This window comes from Hevea brasiliensis, chromosome 17, assembly GCF_030052815.1.
Source record: "Hevea brasiliensis isolate MT/VB/25A 57/8 chromosome 17, ASM3005281v1, whole genome shotgun sequence".
NCBI classification, from domain to species: Eukaryota; Viridiplantae; Streptophyta; class Magnoliopsida; order Malpighiales; family Euphorbiaceae; genus Hevea; species Hevea brasiliensis.
In genome coordinates, this window is record NC_079509.1 from 31,510,681 (window position 1) to 31,529,536 (window position 18,856).

Sequence of the window (18,856 nt, forward strand, 5' to 3'; positions counted from 1 at the left end):
TAGGCCATAACTCACTCAAAATAGGTCCAATTGACCTGAAATTTTAACCATGAATTGCTAAGACCCATATATACAAGTCTTATGAAGACACCAAAGCCCAAAAATGACCATAAGCAAGTCAAACAGCTTGCACAAGTTCGGGTCCAAAAACTGGCCAAACCAAAGTTGACCAAAGTTGACCTAAAATGACCTAATTTGATGCCACTTGACCAGCAATAGTAAAATGACCATAACTTGGTCTACATAACTCGGATTGACCTAAAATTTTGCCCCGCGTGCAATAAGACATAGATCTACAAGTTTGTAGTTTTGATCGAAACCCGAAAACCGAGGAAACTAGGTCGTCCGGCTAGGTCAAACCAGTATACCGGAATCCAGCAATTTGCAATAAAATGCACTAAACAAGGAAATGAAATTGGTAACGTGTACCAACCCTAAAACACTATCGAATGTGACATATTAGTGACACTAAAACCTAAATTACCTAGAACGCATCGAGGGTCGGTATATTATTGAAGGAACGGAAGCGTGAAAAACACAAGATTATACCATTGAATTCAAAAATTTTCACCTAGGGTCACAAGCACCATGCAAGATTTATTTTTATCTATTTGATTTCAATGATAAACAACATATTAAAACTCTTTTAATATGTTTTTGGATCTGTATTTGCCATTTAAGATTTTAAAATTAATCAGATTAATTTTAGAACCCTAGATTAAATCAAGAACGATTACACTAACCTCTTAATGTGCTGCAGCGTGTCTGCGCCTTTGAGATTCGTCTTCAGGACACCAGATGCTGTCCCTCTAGCTTGTCCACACCAAGAACACCTATGGCAGCCCTTGAACAGCTTCTAAAGCCTTTTCTATTAATTAGAAATTCAAGTTCTGCCTTTTAAGAGATTAGAGATGCAAACAGGATACTAGAAACTATTTCTAGCGTTCTTAATTCAAGAGATTGATGGCTAATCTCTTTGAATTGATGAGAGATGAAGAGAAATAGATGGAGAGGCTCAAAGTGGCGTGACATATGAGAGGAGAGGCTGCTGGTTATGTTTTCTTTTCATAACCACACTTAAATAGCTAGGTTAACACATTAAACCCTAGCCACATGTCACCTTTTGATTAGCTCTAGCTTTAAGTGACCCAATCACATTGTGCCAAGTGTCAAACCTATATTTAATCTTGATTTTAATCATCTTACATGATTAAAAATATTTGGCAAGCTTATGTGTTATGCCATGTGTCACCATCTCATGGTGCCACGTGTCACACCAAAATGACCAAAATGCCCTGTGTGTTAATTTTGAGTTCTTAACCCAAAATAATTATTTTCTTCTTCTAATTAATTTATATCAAATATAAATTAATTAATTAATCTCTATTAATTAATTTCTCATCAATTAAATTCATATTTAAACACTTTAAATATAAATTTAATTTATACTACACATCCAATAATCTAGATTTGGTTTCAAGTCATGCTAGGGACTTTGCGGTTTATTGCAAACCAAATCTATTTAATTAATCAATTAAACTCTTTAATTAATTAATTAAATCATATTTAAATAGGTGATAACTTGTGTATGTGTGTGACTTACTAGGCTCATCACTAATTGGCAATGAGACATGATATCAACTCTTAATATCATCGAACTCTTTCTTACCATAAATGATTTCTCTAAATCATTTTATGAACCTCATAGACCATGGTTAACACCTAGCATAGCATGCCATGGCCACCCAATTAGTAATAGGATTTACCTTAAATGAACCTATAATCATATGTTACCATGCACTAGAATCTCTACATTACAAAATCCCAACTCAAGCTGAGTCATGGTTTATGTCAAACTCCATTTGCTATGAATATTATGTTCTCTTTTAATTCCAGTTCTTGATTAAAAGATTTTCTCATCGAAACTCTTTTACGAATAAATCTATCTGTCTGGCCAGGAACTTGAAACATCAAGAACAATTAAATGAACATAGGATTTTATCTCTATTTACTTAGAGGAACAGATTCCTTCTTGATCAACACCTACCTCCATATATAACTAGCAGAGCCAACACATGCCCATATACCCATACATAGTACAAGTATGAAAGCGTTATCAAACTCAAACTACCTATATACAAGATAATCGTGCTATCTCAGGTCTAAAGATTATATGCAGATATGATTTATGACAAAACATTGACAAGAGTAAACTCCATGTGCTTGTCATAAGTGTCCTTAGTTGACCTACGTATCATTTATAAGTGCCTATCATGTTTGTTATATGGCATGAGACTCACCATTCCATCTTATTTATATCTCATATAAATAACTTGGGAACAAACATGAATACAATCTTTACGGATAAGTCATGTCCTTATTATGAAGTATCCTCGATTGTGAACCTATTTATGATACTTTGTGCTAGAAATATTGTCACTCATATTCTTAACAACTTAAGAATAATATTTCTAACAAAATATCAATGGACCTTTTCTATTACACATAAATATATTATGTAAGCGGAAAAGTGGAAATGCCTTTTATTATTAAAAATATGTACAAGATACATACTAAATGATATGCTCTAGGGCATACTACTAACAATCTCTCACTAGCACTAGAGCCATTCATTACAATATCTTAGACCTATCTTCTCAAGATGTCGGTCTAGCGAGTCTGTGACATAGGCTTAGTGAATGGATCAGCTGGATTTTCAGCTGATGCTATTTTCTGCATGGCTACATCGCCTCGCCCAACTATTTCTCTGATAATGTGGTAGCGCCTTTCTATGTGTTTGGATTTTGGGTGAGACCTTAGTTCCTTAGCTCAGTATGATCGCTCCATTATTGTCACGATGTAGTGGGCTGGCGACTCAATGGAAGGAACTCTTGTAAGTTCTCATGAACTTCTTTATCCAAACGACTTCCTTTGCGACATCGATGCAAGAATATACTCGACCTACGTAGTGGAATCTGCGATCGTGCTCTGTTGGAACTCTTCCAATTTGCACCTCCTCCATTACAAATGAACACATATCTAGAGGTAGACTTTCTATCATCGATATCTGATTGGAAATCAGAATCAGTATAACCATCCAATTGCACATCTCCACCTCCATAAATCAAGAATAAATCCTTAGTTCTTCTCAAGTACTTAAGGATATTCTTGTGACTATCGATGTTCCAAACCTGGATTGGATTGATACCTGCTAGTCAAACTAACAGCATATGCGATATCCGGCCTAGTACACAACATTGCATACATTAAACTTCCAATAGCCGAAGCATATGGAATCCTGGCCATCTTATCTCTTTCTTCAGGTGTCTTTGGAGACATCTCTTTAGAAAGGTGGATACCATGTCTCACTTGGTAACAATCCTCTCTTGGAATCAAGCATGTTAAACCTCTTTAACACCTTTTCCAAGTATAGACTTTGGGATAAACCAATTATTCTTTTCGCTCTATCTCTATAGATGCGAATCCCAAGAATATAGGTTGCCTCCCCTAAGTCTTTCATGGAGAATGTATTTGACAACCATACCTTTATAGTCGTCAACATATCTTTATCATTACCCATCAACAAGATGTCATCCACATATAAGACAAGGAAAGTGATAGCACTGTCACTAACCTTCTTATATACACATGGCTCATCCTCATTTTTGATAAAACCAAAAGATTTAATGGCTTCATCAAAACGGATGTTCCAACTCCTCGAAGCTTGTTTCAACCCATAAATGTATCGCTTTAGCTTGCATACCTTGGAACCATCTTTGGATTCATATCCCTTATTTTGTTTAATGAAAATGTTTTCTTAAATGTATCCATTGAGAAAAGGCATTTTGACATCCATCCGCCAAATCTCATAATCATAGTATGCATTATTGCTAATAAAATCCTAATTGATTTAAGCATGGCGGTGAGAAAGTCTCCTCATAATCTATTCCTTGCCTTTGGCGAAACCCTTTCGCTACTAGCCTTGCCTTATAGGTCTCTACCTTTCCATCAGAACCAATTTTCTTCTTGAAAACCCATTTGTTCCCTATAGGTACAATACCTTGGTGGGTCAACAAGATCCCAAACTTGATTCTTATACATGGAATCAATCTCGGATTTCATAGCATCAATCCATTTTGAAGAGTCTATATCGATATAGCTTCTTCATAGGTAAGTGGATCATCTCCATGATCTACTTCTTCATGAGTAGACAACTCTTGTTCTTCTTCATGAAGAAAACCATATCTCACTGGTGGGTGAGATACCTGGTTGTTCTACGAGGAACAGCTGTAGATGTTTCATCAACGGGTATAGGTTGACTAGATGGATCTATATCCATCGATGCATTGGTTGGTCAGAATTCTCCAATTCTAACTCTATTTGCCTTCCTTTGCCTCCTTCTTGAACAAACTGTTGTTCAAGAAATGTGGCATCTCTACTTATCACAACCTTTTGTGAAGTAGGCAAATAAAAATAATATCCAAAACTATCTTTTGGATATCCAACAAATCGACCTTTTTCTGATCTAGTCTCCAATTTATCAGTGTTGACTTTTTGATATAATTTGGACAACCCCAAATCTTAACATGCTTAAGACTTGGTTTTCTTCCATGCCATATCTCATAAGGTGTGGAAGAAAGCGATTTTGATGGAATCCTATTCGAATATACAAAGTGATTCTAATCCAAATCCCCAATAGGAGATTGGCATATCAGTATAGCTCATCATACTACGTACCATATCCAATAGGGTACGATTTCTCCTTTTAGATACACCATTCAGTTGTGGCGTTCCTGGAGGAGTCAGCTGAGAAACAATGCCATGCTCTCTCAAGTATTCATCAAATTCAGTACTCAAATATTCACCTCCACGATCTGATCGAAGAGCTTTAATATTTTTTCCTGTTTGATTTACTACTTCAGATTTAAATTCCTTAAACTTTTCAAAGGATTCATGTTTGTATTTCATCAAATACAAATACCCAAACCTTGATTTATCATCAGTAAAGGTAATAAAATAATGAAAGCCCCCTCTAGCCATTTCTTTAAATGGACCACATACATCACTATGTATTAGCTCCAAAATATTTTCAGCTCTTAGCCCTTGTCCAACAAAGGGTGATCTAGTCATTTACCCCGAAGGCAAGATTCACAAGTTGGAGTATGCTAAGAGACCTATGATGATTGAATACCCATTTTCTCCAATTTTGCAATCCTATCTTATGCAACATGACCTAACCTTAAGTGCCAAGTATATTTTGAACTTGAGTTGGTTTTCACCATGGCATTGCTTTCATTTAGATTGCTACACTCTGGCCAGTGGAAACACTTTCTTACTGGCAATGGAAACACTTTCCTGTTGGCAGTGGAAACACTTTCCTTTGCCTCCATCAGCTTTAGTCTTACTTTTCTGTTTAGCTATTTTCTTGGAAGGACCAGGAATCCGAGGTTTCTTTTTCTTATTGCCTTTCTTCTTGTTGGACTTTCCAGTGAAGAAGATGCAACCAAAGCTACCTCTTTTTCTTTATTGCTGGCATATTCTTTTGGGCAATAACCAGCATGTTGAGTAATTGGCTAAGGTGCATTCTGTTTAGTCATATGGAAATTTGTCACAAAATTCCCAAAAGACTCGGGAAGGGATGAAGGATCAAATCCGTTTGTAGTTGGAAATCCATGTTGAAGTCAAGATGTTCCAAGCTCAATCACCCGAATCATCTTGTGGACATGATCCCCAACATTACATCCCTCGGACATCCTCATACGGAATAAGCTGTTTAGATATCTCATACCTAGCATTCCTGCTGTGCTCACCATACAACTCTTGTAGGTGAAGGAGGATCTCACTAGCACTCTGCATGTTCTCATGTTGCTTCTGTAACTCATTACTCATGGAAGCAAGCATGTAACACTTAGCTCTGATACCAATTGAAGGAACGGAAGCGTGAAAAACACAAGATTATACCATTGAATTCAAAAATTTTCACCTAGGGTCACAAGCACCATGCAAGATTTATTTTTATCTATTTGATTTCAATGATAAACAACATATTAAAACTCTTTTAATATGTTTTTGGATCTGTATTTGCCATTTAAGATTTTAAAATTAATCAGATTAATTTTAGAACCCTAGATTAAATCAAGAACGATTACACTAACCTCTTGATGTCTTTGCGGCGTGTCTGCGCCTTTGAGATTCATCTTGAGCACACCAGATGTTGTCCCTCTAGCTTGTCCACACCAAGAACACCTATGGCAGCCCTTGAACAGCTTCTAAAGCCTTTTCTATTAATTAGAAATTCAAGTTCTGCCTTTTAAGAGATTAGAGATGCAAACAGGATACTAGAAACTATTTCTAGCGTTCTTAATTCAAGAGATTGATGGCTAATCTCTTTGAATTGATGAGAGATGAAGAGAAATAGCTGGAGAGGCTCAAAGTGGCGTGACATATGAGAGGAGAGGCTGTTGGTTATGTTTTCTTTTCATAACCACACTTAAATAGCTAGGTTAACACATTAAACCCTAGCCACATGTCACCTTTTGATTAGCTCTAGGTTTAAGTGACCCAATCACATTGTGCCAAGTGTCAAACCTATATTTAATCTTGATTTTAATCATCTTACATGATTAAAAATTTTTGGCAAGCTTATGTGTTATGCCATGTGTCACCATCTCATGGTGCCACGTGTCACACTGCAAAATGACCAAAGTGCCCCTGTGTCTTAATTTTGAGTTCTTAACCCAAAATAATTATTTTCTTCTTCTAATTAATTTATATCAAATATAAATTAATTAATTAATCTCTATTAATTAATTTCTCATCAATTAAATTCATATTTAAACACTTTAAATATAAATTTAATTTATACTACACATCCAATAATCTAGATTTGGTTTCAAGTCATGCTAGGGACTTTGCAGTTTTATTGCAAACCAAATCTATTTAATTAATCAATTAAACTCTTTAATTAATTAATTAAATCATATTTTAATAGGTGATAACTTGTGTATGTGTGTGACTTACTAGGCTCATCACTAATTGGCAATGAGACATGATATCAACTCTTAATATCATCAGAACTCTTTCTTACCATAAATGATTTCTCTAAATCATTTTATGAACCTCATAGACCATGGTTAACACCTAGCATAGCATGCCATGGCCACTCAATTAGTAATAAGATTTACCTTAAATGAACCTATAATCATATGTTACCATGCACTAGAATCTCTCTGTTACAAAATCCCAACTCAAAATTTGAGTCATGGTTTATGTCAAACTCCATTTGCTATGAATATTATGTTCTCTTTTAATTCCAGTTCTTGATTAAAAGATTTTTCTCATCGAAACTCTTTTACGAATAAATCTATCTGTCTGGCCAGGAACTTGAAACATCAAGAACAATTAAATGAAATAGGATTTTATCTCTATTTACTTAGAGAGCAATTCCTTCTTGATCAACACCTACCTCCATATATAACTAGCAGGAGCCAACACATGCCCATATACCCATACATAGTACAAGTATGAAAGCGATATCAAACTCAAACTACCTATATACAAGATAAGCTGCTATCTCAGTCTAAAGATTATATGCATCGATATGATTTATGACAAAACATTGACAAGAGTAAACTCCATGTGCTTGTCATAAGTGTCACCGTTGGCCTACTTATCATTTATAAGTGCCTATCATGTTTGTTATATGGCATGAGACTCACCATTCCATCTTATTTATATCTCATATAAATAACTTGGGAACAAACATGAATACAATCTTTCTGGATAAGTCATGTCCTTATTATGAAGTATCCTCGATTGTGAACCTATTTATGATACTTTGTGCTAGAAATATTGTCACTCATATTCTTAACAACTTAAGAATAATATTTCTAACAAAATATCAATGGACCTTTTCTATTACACATAAATATATTATGTAAACGGAAAAGTGGAAATGCCTTTTATTATTAAAAATATGTACAAGATACATACTAAATGATATGCTCTAGGGCATACTACTAACAATTATGCGATTAAGCAAATAATAGCTTTTAGTGAATTATTTGTCAAACATTATCGATAGAAACAGTTTAATTTAGTACTGAAACACTTCAAATTGTGTTTCTCAGTTACCAAAGACTTAGGAAATGGGAAGGAAACACTGAGTCCAGACCAGGAGATAATTATCAGAGGTTTGTGCACAACAACTATTTCTTTTGAATTTTTCAATTGAAATGAATTATGACTATTTATACATTATTGTTTTAAATTGTGGAAATGTGTTTGAATGGATATTTATTGCTTGAAAAGCATTGTAAATGATTTGAAAACTGTGAGAAATTATTTGAATGATATTGATGGATACTTATTGATTGAAAAGTATTGGAAATGGTTTGAAACCACAGCTATCATGTATATTGATTGTATTCCTCGCTAGCTTATCTAGTGGGACAAATTGAATTCCCTCTCTGGCTGAAGTGTTGAGGTGTGTGCCTGTTGAGGACGAATTGGTGAGTACTCATATTTTTGCTAGCTAGCTATGTTATTCCTCATTAGTCATCGACTTTTGGGACGAATTGAATACCTCATTAGCTATCGGCTTTTGGGACGAATTGAACTTTGGAACATGATTAAGCTGTGTGTGATTTATTGATTTGTATTGTGAGATTGTGAAATGAATTTAAACCCTTATTGACATATACTGTCTTTTGAATTCAACCATGATCTGACTTATTGAAATTTATTGTGATATTCAGAAATGGAGTTTAAATTCTTGTGGATAATTACTGTCTTGAAATTTACTATGGTTTTAAGTATCCACTATTTATATGATTTATGAATTGTGATTTAAATTGTATTTGGTTAATGTGGTGCACCACTGAGACATTGTCTCAGCGATAGCTTTTATTCTTTGTCATTTGGTAGATGCAGACAGAGCGATGACTAGTTGCTAGTACCTCCAACGAGAGACTACCGGGTATAATGAGTATACCAACATTTTGCATTTTGTACTGTAATGTATGACCACTGTATGTACATATTGTTTTTGGTTTTGAGCAGTTGTAAATTAAAATTGTACATTTAAGTTGTAAAGTAAATTATGAGTTATTTTGACTTGTAAAAATTGTTTTATATTTCTTTTATCTCAGTCTTCGAAAAATCACTGTGGATTTGAGTTGATAAATATGTTGAAGTTGAGATTTGAAAAAATATTGAAGTGCTTTTTACAGGTTTTCTAAAGAACTATTTTATCCAAAATACAGATGGCACTCTGCTAAAATTTTTACAAAAATTCCAAATAATTCAAATATGTTAGTTCTATCATTTCAGTTCAAAAAGGTTTTTAATACCTGTAAATAGTGCTCACCACTATAAAAGAGGTAAGAAAAGTGTTTAAAATCCCTTGGAGTGTATTTAATAGGTTATCAGTAGACGGAGTTGGTAATTCATTAGGTATACTACGGGATCATGTTATGCCTTACAGAGGGGTAGGGTGTGACATGTTTTAGTGGTATCAGAGCTAGTTTTTTTTAAATTCTGTTTTCACATGTTACTTGAATATTCTTTCTTCATAGTACAACTTCTCAATATCATTATCTGATACATACAGTACATTACATTATAAATATGCACTAACGGGAGGAAATATCCTTGTGTTATTTGTTTAGGAGGTCTAAGATCCTCGCATTGACTATGGAAGAGGGTGATCGTTCAGTCGATCAATCTATTGAGGCTGAGGTGCAAGGGGATGCCCCAGGCCTACATAATGTCAGTGGTTCAGCTGCACCAGCCCCTGCAGTACCGCAATTTCCTGCTCAGTTCGATCAGCAGATGGCTGTAATGTTCCAACAAATGGCTGGTAATGTGCCTACTCAAGTCCCAATACAGACACCAGTGGTACAACCACAATCTCCTACTAGGCAGTATGACAAAATGATGAAGTATGGCACTACAGAGTTCAAGGGGACAGTAGATCCTCTAGAGGCTGAACAGTGGTTAGAGAGGATGGATAGGGTATTCAAGAAATTGCATTGCACGGAGGAGCTCAGATTCGAATACTCTGTATCTTTGTTACAGGGAGATGCTTATGACTAGTGGAAAACCATTCCCCACGATGCAGTAGAACTGCAGTGCTAACATGGAATGACTTTCTCGAAATTGAGGCAAATATGTCCCTGATGCTTATGTAGACCAGAAGCTACAAGAATTCCTAAGTCTGAAATAGGGGAACAGATCAGTGGCTGAGTATGAAAGAGAATTTTCTCGCCTAAGCCATTATGCAGTAAGTTTACTTGCTACCAGCAGGGAGAGATGCAAGAGGTTTGAAACTAGCTTGAAGCCCAGTATCAGATTACAAGTAGTCGGCTTCAAACACACTAATTTCTTTGAACTTATTTCTCAAGCCTTAGAACTAGAAAGAATTGAGTGCAGAAGTGCTCTGAGAAAAGAAATCGGAGAAGGCAGAGAAAGAGGAAAATCAGAAACAGAGTTCCAGTGGTCCTACTGGAAAGAGGAAGAACTATGGGGGACATGGCAGAGGTGGCAAGAAATCTGGTAGGGGAAGATATTCAAGACAGAAGCCTCCCCTATCTGGTCAGCAGAGTACTAGAGGTTCCTATCCTCCCTGCCAATGTGAGACATGTGGAAGAAATCATGGTGGGATATGCTACAAGGCTATTGGAGCCTGTTATAACTGTGGAGGCACCGAACACTTTGCCAATGACTGCACCAGTAGTCGCAGAGTTGGACCACCTCCTACTACTGCAGAAGGGTCAGTTCAAAGCCCTGTCACTAGAAGTTCACAACCACCCAGCAGAGGTAGAGGCAGGGGTAGAGGTAACCCAGCAGGCAGCCAAGGCACAGTGAAACAATCAGAGCAAGACAGTGCTCCAGTCAGAATGTATGCAATGAGACAGAGGGAAGAGGCAGAGACATCTGATGTTGTGGCTGGTACCTTCTCAACTTTTAATAAAGATGTATTTGTGTTATTTGATCCGGGTTCTACCCATTCTTATGTGAGTGGCAGCATCATTGATTGCATTGCTGTTCCATGTACAAAAATGGACTTTGAGGTGCTAGTAACAAGTCCACTAGGACAGGAAGTTAGGGTTAATAGAATGTATAGAGATTGTCCTTTGGTGATCCAAGGACACACTTTTCTGTCTGATCTCATTGAAATGCCCTTTAGAGATTATGATATCATCTTGGGCATGGATTGGTTAGCTAGGCATCATGCCATGATTGATCAGAGGATGAAGATCCACTTTTGGTCTCCCTCAGTACAATGATGTGGTAATACATGGGGAAAGGCAGTTATTGCCATCAAACATCATTTCGGCTGCACTAGCCAGAAAAATGATCAGAAAGGGGTGTGAAGCCTACTTGGCACATGTGGTAGACACCCAAGTGGGGAGTCCAGCATTGAAGGACATCCCTACAGTATATGACTTTCCAGATGTGTTTCCTGATGAATTGCTAGGATTACCTCTGGAAAGGGAAGTGCAGTTTGAAATTAATGTTATGCCTGGTGTGGAACCAATCTCCATAACGCCATACAGAATGGCACCAGCAGAGTTGAAGGAGTTGAAGATACAATTGCAAGAATTACTTGAAAAGGGCTTCATCCGCCCTAGTGTGTCACCTTGGGGAGCACCAGTGTTGTTTGTTAAGAAGAAGGATGGTACTCTCCGCTTATGCATTGACTACCGACAGTTGAATAAGGTGACAATAAAGAACAGATATCCATTGCCTCGCATTGTTGATCTGTTTAATCAGTTGAAGGGTGTAGCTGTATTCTCCAAAATTGATCTGCGATCTGGTTATTATCAGTTGAAGGTGCAAGAGCATAGTATTCCAAAAACTGCTTTCAGAACTCGGTATGGCCACTATGAGTTTCTAGTAACGCCATTCGGGTTAACAAATGCTCCAGCTGCTTTTATGGATCTGATGAACACTATCTTCAGACCATATCTTTATCAATTTGTGGTGGTGTTTATTGATGACATTTTGATATACTCGAGGAATGCAAAAGAGCATGACAGACATCTACAGATTGTACTGCAGACTTTAAGGGAGAAACAGCTATACGCCAAATTGTCAAAATGTGAATTTTGGCTGAAAGAAATCTCCTTTATGGGACATGTTATGTCAGCTGAAGGGATCAAGGTAGATTCCAGCAAGGTAGAAGCTATCCTTAATTGGAAGCCGCCCAGGAACATCACAGAAATTCACAGTTTTCTGAGTTTAGCTGGATATTACCGTCGGTTTGTGAAGGGGTTTTCTATGTTATCTTCTCCACTGACCAAACTGCTTCGGAAAGATGTAAAATTTCAGTGGACTGATAAATGCCAACAAAGTTTTGATGAGTTGAAGAGGTGTTTGACTGAAGCTCCAGTTTTCACTTTACCTACTCTGGGTAAAGAATACACAGCTTATAGTGATGCTTCTCACAATGGGCTAGGCTGTGTACTGATGCAAGATCGGAATGTCATTGCTTATGTATCACGCCAGCTGAAACCGCATGAGAGGAATTACCCAACACATGATCTGGAGCTAGCAACTATTGTTTTTGCTCTGAAGATCTGGAGACACTATTTGTATGGAGAGAAATGCTACATTTACATAGATCACAAGAGCTTGAAGTACTTGGGCACCTAGAAGGAATTGAATTTGAGGCAGAGGAGATGGTTAGAACTCATCAAAGATTATGATTGCTTAATAGACTGTCAGCCAGGGAAAGCAAATGTGGTGGCTGACGCCTTAAGTCGCAAGACTATGGCAAGTCTCAGAGTTTCTCCTTTGTCCATGGTAGGTGAATTGAAAGCACAGCATGCCAGTTTAGAGATTGATGATGAGGGATGCATGAGTTGCATGGCATGTACGGCGGTGTTGATTGATTAGATCGTAATGGTCGCTTAGAGTGATGAAAAATATCGGTTACCGAAAGAAGTCAGCAGGCAAGAAACCTGAATTTTCTATAAAAGATGATGGTTTATTGCTACATCGAAGCGAATGTGTTCCTAATGATCTTGGCCGAATCGAGACAGATCATTATGAAGGAAGCACATGAGTCTCCATTTGCTATGCACCACGGTGGAACTAAAATGTACAGAGAGGCACGAAAGAGCATTCTTGGTGGATGGGTATGAAGAGAGATATAGCCGAGTTTGTTTCCAAATGCCTAACTTGTCGCAGTAAAGGCGAACATCAAGTTCCACTGGTTTGTTACATCCTTTGTCGATGCAGTGGAAATGGGAGCGAATAACTATGGATTTTGTTACAGACTTCCAAGGACACAGAGTAGTCATGATGCGGTATGGGTTATAGTTGTGAAATTACCAAGTCCGCTAACTTTTACCGATTCGGATGGATTATAGCACGGAAAGATTGGCGATTGTACATATATGAGATTGTAAAATTGCATGGAGTGCAGTATCAATTGTATTTGTGAGAGATCCTAGGTTCACTTCTAGATTAGGGTAGTCTTGAGAGCCTTAGGAACTAGATTGAACTTGACCTGACATTCCACCCACAGACGGATGGCGACCGAGAGGGTTATTCAGATATTGGAGGATATGCTATGGGCTTGTGTGATTGAATTTGAAGGTAGTTGGGATACACACTTGCCTTTGATTGAGTTTGCTTATAACAACTGCTACCAATCAAGCATTGGGATGCCTCCATATGAATCTTTGTATGGCAGAAAGTGCAGAACTCCCTTATGTTGGGATGAAGTAGGTGAAAGGAAGATGATTGGGCTAGAAATTGTTCAGCAGACAGAGGAAAATATCAGATTGATTAGAGATAGACTCAAGGCTGCATCAGACCGTCTGAAGTCCTATGTTGATCTGAAGAGAAGAGATATTGAGTATGCAGTGGGTGATAAAGTATTCCTCAAAGTTTCTCCTTGGAAGAAGATTATGAAATTTGGCAGAAAGGGGAAACTGAGTCCTCGTTTCATCGGACCATATGAGGTTCTGGAAAGAGTGGGTCCTTTGGCATACCGGTTGGCATTACCTTCAGAGTTAGCAAGGATACACAGTGTCTTCCATGTGTCCATGTTAAGGAGGTACAGATCTGACCCATCTCATGTACTATCAGTTGAAGAGATTGAAGTAAATCCAGACCTCTCATATGAGGAAGAACCCATAAAAATTCTGGCATATGAGGTGAAGCAGCTGAGGAACAAACAGATACACCTGGTTAAAGTGCTGTGGAACCATCATTCAGGCCAGGAAGCTACTTGGGAACGTGAAGAGGATATGAGGAAACAGCACCCACAGCTATTCAGAGGCTAATGCCAGGTAAAATTCGAGACGAAATTTATTTAAGGGGGGGAGAATTGTAACACCCCTATGTTTGGTAGTGCGTTCTACTGTTCCGGTGACCAGTGTTATCCGTACAGCTATGATACCTAGAACTACACTTCGTTATGAGTGAGGAGACATAAAATAGTGAAATACAAGAAAAGAAAATACAAGAAAAACAAAGGAAAACTAATAGCAAAGAAAGGTAACCAAGTTAAGCGAGTCGAGAACCCTAGCGATGGGTGACCGCACCGGGAAGTCACGGCGTGGACCGTTGACTAGCCCTGGACTGCAGCGAACCCTAGAAAATATTTTTAGGACTTAAATAGACCCTTATTGAAGTATAAATATCATTAGAAATATCAAAGAAAAATTAAATAATTAGTACAAAGAAAAGTGAGAAATCGAAAAACAGACAAAACCCGGTGTTACCGAAAAATCAGGAATGCAACCCGAACAGGGGCATTATGGTCATTTGACATCTCGAATTGTCTTTTGACCTAAAAGTCCATTAAAAATAAATAATATTACACTTGAAAAATATAATGAAAAATTTATTTGGTGGTACCTAAAGTAAATAGCAAAAATTATGGGTTAATGTGGGATAAATGAAAGTTAAACTTATTATATGATTTAATTGGTGTAAGTGGACCACTATAGGAATAAACTAAGAACTAAATGGCAGGTGTATACCCATTATACATTCTAAAATTTCATCTTCTCCAAATTCTCTCAACTATGCCGAAATGAAGAAGTGAAGAACCCTCAATTGCCGTTTTGCATGAAGCTTGATCCACTCCTTCAATTTACCTCCAATCATCTAGGTTTCTTCATTAAAGATCACCTCCACATCAAAAGGAAGAAGTAGATACCAATATTAAGAAGTTTTAGTGAAGATTAAGCAAGTCCCAACAATAGGTAAGTTTGAGTTTTTGAATATTTCTTTGATAAACTTTGTATACATGTTATGGGTGTTTGATTTGTGAAGAAAATTTTCAAGTTTGAGGAGTTATTGATATATCCAGTTTGGACAGCCATGGAGTTGTATGTTTAATGATTTATTCTTACATATGGTTGATGGGAATTCATGTTGAATAGGGTGATTTAATGTCCTAGTAAGTTATTTCCTTGTATATGTGGTGATTGGGCATTTAAAATTGAAGTTGAGGAAGTTATGTGAAACTTTGGCAAGGTGGAGCAATTCGGTAGCCTTGAGACTCCATGATGAATGTATGAATTCATGAAGATATTGGCAGAATTATGACATTGAGGATTGATGGATATGTATATAAATTAGTTGTGGAAATTGTATGAAATAATGAGTAGTGTTTATGTGTAATTGTGGTTGTATTTGGACTTTATGAATTAGAGTTTTATTTGGTGTGTTAAAGATGTTTGTAATCTGTCCAAAGTGACTTTAAAGTGAAGTGGTATATGGTTTTGGTAATGTACCAAAACAGAATTGGGTTGAGGAGTGGATTTATGGTAAGATAAATGTGTAATTGCTACATGTTTAAGCAAGGTAATTAAGGACAGTGTGCATTTTGGCCTATAACTCTAAATGTGTAACTCCAATTGGTATGAGACCAATTGTAGGTGAAACTAGGCACAAAATGTGCCAACTTTCATTGAGAAAGCATACCAAAATTCTGCTTGCAATGTAGCATGAAAAATGACCAATTCGGATTAAGTACAATTGAGACTTGAAAATTGACCAATTGGGCAGCAGTTAGTGTTTAGGCCATAACTCACTCAAAACAGGTCCAATTGACCTGACATTTTAACCATGAATACCCATATCTACAAGTATTATTTGAATGATATTAATGGATACTTATTGATTGAAAAGTATTGGAAATGGTTTGAAACCACAGCTATCATGTATATTGATTGTATTCCTCACTAGCTTGTCTAGTGGGACGAATTGAATTCCCTCTCTGGCTGAAGTGTTGAGGTGTGTGCCTGTTGAGGACGAATTGGATGAGTACTCATAATTTTGCTAGCTAGCTATGTTATTCCTCATTAGTCATCGACTTTTGGGATGAATTGAATACCTCATTAGCTATCGGCTTTTGGGACGAATTGAACTTTGGAACATGATTAAGCTGTGTGTGATTTATTGATTTGTATTGTAAGATTGTGAAATGAATTTAAACTCTTATTGACATATACTGTCTTTTGAATTCAACCATGATCTGACTTATTGAAATTTATTGTGATATTGAGAAATGGAGCTTAAATTCTTGTGGACAATTACTGTCTTGAAATTTACTATGGTTTTAAGTATCCACTATTTATATGATTTATGAATTGTGATTTAAATTGTATTTGGTTAATGTTGTGCACCACTGAGACATTGTCTCAGCGATAGCTTTATTCTTTGTCGCGGTAGACAGACAGGCGGCGAGACTAGGCTGCTAGTACCTCCAGCGAGAGACTACCGGGTATAATGAGTATACCAACATTTTGCATTTTGTTCTGTAATGTATGACCACTGTATGTACATATTGTTTTTGGTTTTGAGCAGTTGTAAATTAAAATTGTACATTGAAGTTGTAAAGTAAATTATGAGTTATTTTGACTTGTAAAAATTGTATTATATTTCTTTTATCTCAGTCTTCGAAAAATCACTGTGGATTTGAGTTGATAAATATGTTGAAGTTGAGATTTGGAAAAATATTGAAGTGCTTTTTACAGGTTTTCTGAAGAACTGTTTTATCCAAAATACAGATGGCACTTTGCCAAAATTTTTACAGAAATTCCAAATAATTCAAATATGTTAGTTCTATCACTTCAGTTCAAAAAGGTTTTTAATACCTGTAAATAGTGCTCACCACTATAAAAGAGGTAAGAAAAGTGTTTAAAATCCCTTGTAGTGTATTTAATGGGTTATCAGTTTAATCTTGATTTTAATCATCTTACATGATTAAAAATATTTGGCAAGCTTATGTGTTATGCCATGTGTCACCATCTCATGGTGCCACGTGTCACACTGCAAAATGACCAAAATGCCCCTGTGTCTTAATTTTGAGTTCTTAACCCAAAATAATTATTTTCTTCTTCTAATTAATTTATATCAAATATAAATTAATTAATTAATCTCTATTAATTAATTTCTCATCAATTAAATTCATATTTAAACACTTTAAATATAAATTTAATTTATACTACACATCCAATAATCTAGATTTGGTTTCAAGTCATGCTAGGGACTTTGCAATTTTATTGCAAACCAAATCTATTTAATTAATCAATTAAACTCTTTAATTAATTAATTAAATCATATTTAAATAGGTGATAACTTGTGTATGTGTGTGACTTACTAGGCTCATCACTAATTGGCAATGAGACATGATATCAACTCTTAATATCATCTGAACTCTTTCTTACCATAAATGATTTCTCTAAATCATTTTATGAACCTCATAGACCATGGTTAACACCTAGCATAGCATGCCATGGCCACCCAATTAGTAATAAGATTTACCTTAAATGAACCTATAATCATATGTTACCATGCACTAGAATCTCTCTGTTATAAAATCCCAACTCAAGCTGGAGTCATGGTTTATGTCAAACTCCATTTGCTATGAATATTATGTTCTCTTTTAATTACAGTTCTTGATAAAAAGATTTTACTCATCAGAAAATCTTTTCAGAATAAATCTATCTGACATGGCAAAGAACTAGAAAAAACAAGAACAAATAAATGAACATAGGATTTTATCTCTATTTACTTAGAGGAGCAGATTCCATCTTGATCAACACCTAAATCCATATATAACTAGCAGAGCCAACACATGCCCATATACCCATACACATTACAAGTATAAAAGCAGATCAAACTCAAACTACCTATATACAAGATAACTGTGCTATCTCAGGTCTAAAGATTATATGCACTGATATGATTTATGACAAAACATTGACAAGAGTAAACTCCATGTGCTTGTCATAAGTGTCACTGGTTCGGACTACTTATCATTTATAAGTGCCTATCATGTTTGTTATATGGCATGAGACTCACCATTCCATCTTATTTATATCTCATATAAATAACTTGGGAACAAACATGAATACAATCTTTCTGGATAAGTCATGTCCTTATTATGAAGTATCCTCGATTGTGAACCTATTTATGATACTTTGTGCTAGAAATATTGTCACTCATATTCTTAACAACTTAAGAATAATATTTCTAACAAAATATCAATGGACCTTTTCTATTACACATAAATATATTATGTAAACGGAAAAGTGGAAATGCCTTTTATTATTAAAAATATGTACAAGATACATACTAAATGATATGCTCTAGGGCATACTACTAACAATCTCCCACTAGCACTAGAGCCATTCATTACAATATCTTAGACCTATCTTCTCAAGATGTCGGTCTAAGCGAGTGCGTGACATAGGCTTTAGTGAATGGATCATTTGGATTTTGGTGATGCTATTTTCTGCATGGCTACATCGCCTCGCCCAACTATTTCTCGATAATGTGGCGGCGCTTTCTATGTGTTTGGATTTACGGTGAGACCTTGGTTCCT